The sequence below is a fragment of the Triticum dicoccoides genome, chromosome 4A (assembly GCF_002162155.2).
Source record: "Triticum dicoccoides isolate Atlit2015 ecotype Zavitan chromosome 4A, WEW_v2.0, whole genome shotgun sequence".
Lineage (NCBI taxonomy): Eukaryota > Viridiplantae > Streptophyta > Magnoliopsida > Poales > Poaceae > Triticum > Triticum dicoccoides.
In genome coordinates this window covers 83,325,824-83,330,376 of record NC_041386.1, presented here as the reverse complement: position 1 = coordinate 83,330,376, position 4,553 = coordinate 83,325,824, and positions in this window count along the sequence as shown.

Genomic DNA, 4,553 nt, shown 5'->3' with positions numbered 1-4,553 from the left:
GATAAAATGTAAAAAGGAAATGTGAATATCACCATGACTCTTTGCATGAAGTATAAGACATAAAAGATAGGCCCTTCACAGAGGGAAGCAGAGGTTGTCATGCGCTTTTATTGTTGGATGCACAAAATTTTAATGCAAAAGAACGTCACTTTATATTGCCACTTGTGATATGGACCTTTATTATGCAGTCTGTCGCTTTTATTTCTTCCACATTACGAGATCGTATAAAGCTTATTTTCTCCACATTAATAGATCGTACATATTTAGAAAGCAATTTTTATTGCGTGCACCGATGACAACTTACTTGATGGATCTTACTCAATCCATAGGTAGATATTGTGGACTCTCATGACAAAACTAGGTTTAGGGATATTTGGAAGCACAAGTAGTATCTCTACTTGGTGCAAAGAATTTGGCTAGCAAGAGAGGGAAAGGCAAGCTCAACATGTTGGATGATCCATGACAATATAATTTATCTCAGATGTAAGAAAACATAACCCATTACGTTGTCTTCCTTGTCCAATGTCAATTCTTTAGCATGTCATGTTTTAAGGAGTGCTCACAATTATAAAAGATGTCCAAGATAGTATATTTATATATGAAAACCTCTCCTTCTTTATTACTTCCTATTAATTGCAATAATGACCAAAACTATGTTTGTCAACTCTCAACAACTTTAATTCATCATACTCTTTATATGTGAGCTCATTACTCTCCATAAGATCCATATGATCTCTTTATTTCTTTCTCTTTTATTTTATTCCCTCAAGATCATAGCAAAATAATCAAGCCCTTGACTCAACGCTAATCTTTATTATATATAGCTCACAGACTCGATTACATAAGAAGATCATAAAGCAAAACTCACAACTAGATCATACTAAAACTTTATTCTACTAGATCAAGATATTATCAAAAGGATCGAACTAAGAAAAACAGTAAAGATAAAAGTGATGGTGATACGATACCGAGGCACTCCCCCAAGCTTGGCAGTTGCCAAGGGGAGTGCCCATACCCATGTGTTTATGTCTCCTTCTTCGGGGGTGGTGATGTGATATTCTTGGTGATGATGCCCCTCAAGATACGATTCTCTTCTTCGAGCTTATTGACTTGCTGCTTGAGGTCCATTATTTCCTTACGGAGCTTGCCCATGACGGCTAAAGCTCCCTTCACCTAAGGATGTTGCATAGCTACGAGAGAACAAGTAACACTCTTTTTCATATTTTCATAAGAAAGAAATCTAACATTGGAAGGGATGACCGAGTTTGGAATAGCCGAGCTCTGTAGTTCCCCCATAGTGAATCCTGCTCGGAAATGGGAAGTAACTTCTTCATCCTCCTCCATGGCATCTATCCTTTTCAAATCGTCCTCCATCTCTTCCTCAGTTGATGGCCCAAAGTGGTTAGCATTGTTGTTTGCTCTTGGCCCCGGTGTCGGATGAGACACCCGACTCTCCCCGACTGACTCTTGAGAAGACATCTTGCTCTAAATCTGCAGCAGTAACAACTCAAAACAAAAACAAGAGATATTTGCGTGATACGGTGGTTAAAACCTTCAAGAGATTATATAATGAATTTTAATCGACCAAAAGAAGTATCGTGCAAGAAAACAGAGTCCGGAGAGCACACGAGGTGCCCACGAGGCACGGGGCACGCCCAGGGGGTAGGGTGCGCTCTCCACCCTCGTGGAAGCCTCGTGTCCTTTCCTGTCTGCTTCTTATTTTCCTATTTTCTTAAATATTCCAAAATAGAGAAAATTGCCATTAGAACTATTATGGAGTCAGTTTACTTACCGTACCACGTACCTATTCCTTTTCGGAGTCTGAAACGTTCCAGAAAGTGTCCCTTGTGTATTCCTCCGGGGTTACGGTTTCAATAATATTAGTTTCAACATTTATGGGATTACCTGAGATATAATGTTTGATTCTTTGACCGTTCACCACCTTCGGATTTGTGCCTTCAAAGTTGTTGATTTTTATGGCACCGGAACGCTAGACCTCCTCGATAACGCAAGGACCTTCCCATTTAGAGAGAAGTTTTCCTGCAAAAAATCTTAAACGAGAGTTGTATAGCAATACATAATCACCTACATTAAACTCACGCTTTTGTGTCCTATTGTCATGCCATCTTTTAACTTTTTCTTTAAACAGCTTGGCATTTTCATAAGCCTGGGTTCTCCATTCATCAAGTGAGCTAATGTCAAAAAGCCTCTTCTCACCAGCAAGTTTGAAGTCATAGTTGAGCTCTTTAATAGCCCAATATGCCTTATGTTCTAATTCAAGAGGTAAGTGACATGCTTTACCATAAACCATTTTATACGGAGACATACTGCTACGTCTTGAGCTTGCGTTGGTTTTCCCTGAAGAGGAAGGGATGATGCAGCAGAGTAGCGTAAGTATTTCCCTCAGTTTTTGAGAACCAAGGTATCAATCCAGTAGGAGCCCACGCTCAAGTCCCTCGTACCTGCACAAAGCGATAGCTACTCGCAACCAACGCGATTAGGGGTTGTCAAGCCCTTCACGGTCATTTACGAGAGTGAGATCTGATAGATATAATATTTTTGGTATTTTTGGTATAAAGATGCAAAGTAAAAAGTAAAGGCAAAGTAAAAAGCAAAGCAAGATTAAAGTAATGGAGATTGATATGATGAGAATAGACCCGGGGGCCATGGGTTTCACTAGTGGCTTCTCTCAAGAGCATAAGTATTCTATGGTGGGTGAACAAATTACTATTGAGCAATTGACAGAATTGAGCATAGTTATGAGAATATCTAGGCATGATCATGTATATAGGCATCACGTCCGTGACAAGTAGATCGAAACGATTCTGCATCTACTACTATTACTCCACTCATCGACCGCTATCCAGCATGCATCTAGAGTATTAAGTTAAAAACAGAGTAACGTCTTAAGCAACATGACATGATGTAGAGAGATAAATTCATGCAATATGAAATAAATCCCATCTTGTTATCCTCGATGGCAATGATGCAATACGTGCCTCGCTGCCCCTTCTGTCACTGGGTAAGGACACCGCAAGATCGAACCCAAAGCTAAGCACTTCTCCCATGGCAAGAACTACCAATCTAGTTGGCCAACCAAACGGATAATTCAAAGAGACTTGCAAAGATAACCAATCATACATAAAAGAATTCAGAGAAGATTCAAATATTATTCATAGATAGACTTGATCATAAACCCACAATTCATCGGTCTCAACAAACACACCGCAAAAAGAAGATTACATCCAATAGATCTCCACAAGAGAGGGGGAGAACTTTGTATTGAGATTCAAAGAGAGAGAAGAAGCCATCTAGCTACTAACTATGGACCCAAAGGTTTGAGGTAAACTACTCACACTTCATCGGAGGTGCTAGGATGATGTAGAAGCCCTCTGTGATGACGGCCCTCTTCCGGCGGAGCTCCGGAACAGGCCCCAAGATGGGATCTCGTGGATACAGAAAGTTGCGGTGGTGGAATTAGATTTTTGGCTCCTGTCCTGATCGTTTGGGGGTACGTGTGTATATATAGGAGGAACAAGTACGCCGGAGGAGAAACGAGGGGCCCACGAGGCAGGGGGCACGCCCTAGGGGGGGCGCCCCCCACCCTCGTGACCGCCTCTTTTGTTCCTTGGAGCAGGGTCCAAGTCTCCTGGATCACGTTCGGTGAGAAAATCACGTTCCCGAAGATTTTATTCCGTTTGGGCTCCGTTTGATATTCCGTTTCTTCGAAACACTGAAATAGGCAAAAAACAACAATTCTGTGCTGGGCCTACGGTTAATAGGTTAGTCCCAAAAATAATATAAAAGTGGAAAATAAAGCCCAATATAGTCCAAAACAGTAGATAATATAGCATGGAGCAATCAAAAATTATAGATACGTTGGAGACGTATCAGGCATCCCCAAGCTTAATTCCTGCTCATCCTCGAGTAGGTAAATGATAAAAAGAGAATTTTTGATGCGAAGTGCTACTTGGCATAATTTCAATGCAAATCTTCTTAATTGTGGTATGAATATTCAGATTAGAAAGATTCAAGACAAAAGTTTATATTGACATAAAAAATAATAATACTTCAAGCATACTAATAAAGCAATTATGTCTTCTCAAAATAACATGGCCAAAGAAAGTTATCCCTACAAAATCATATAGTCTGGCTATCTCCATCTTCACCACACAAAGTATTTAAATCATGCACAACCCCGATGACAAGCCAAGCAATTGTTTCATACTCTAACTTTTTCAAAACGTTTTCAATCTTCACGCAATACATGAGCATGAGCCATGGATATAGCACTATAGGTGGAATAGAATGGTGGTTGCGAAGAAGACAAAAAGGAGGGGAAGATAGTATCACATCAACTAGGCGTATCAACGGGCTATGGAGATGCCCATCAATAGATATCAATGTGAGTGAGTAGGGATTGCCATGCAACCGATGCACTAGAGCTATAAGTATATGAAAGCTCAAAAAGAAACTAAGTGGGTGTGCATCCAACTTGCTTGCTCACGAAGACCTAGGGCAATTTTTGAGGAAGCCCATCATTGGAATATACA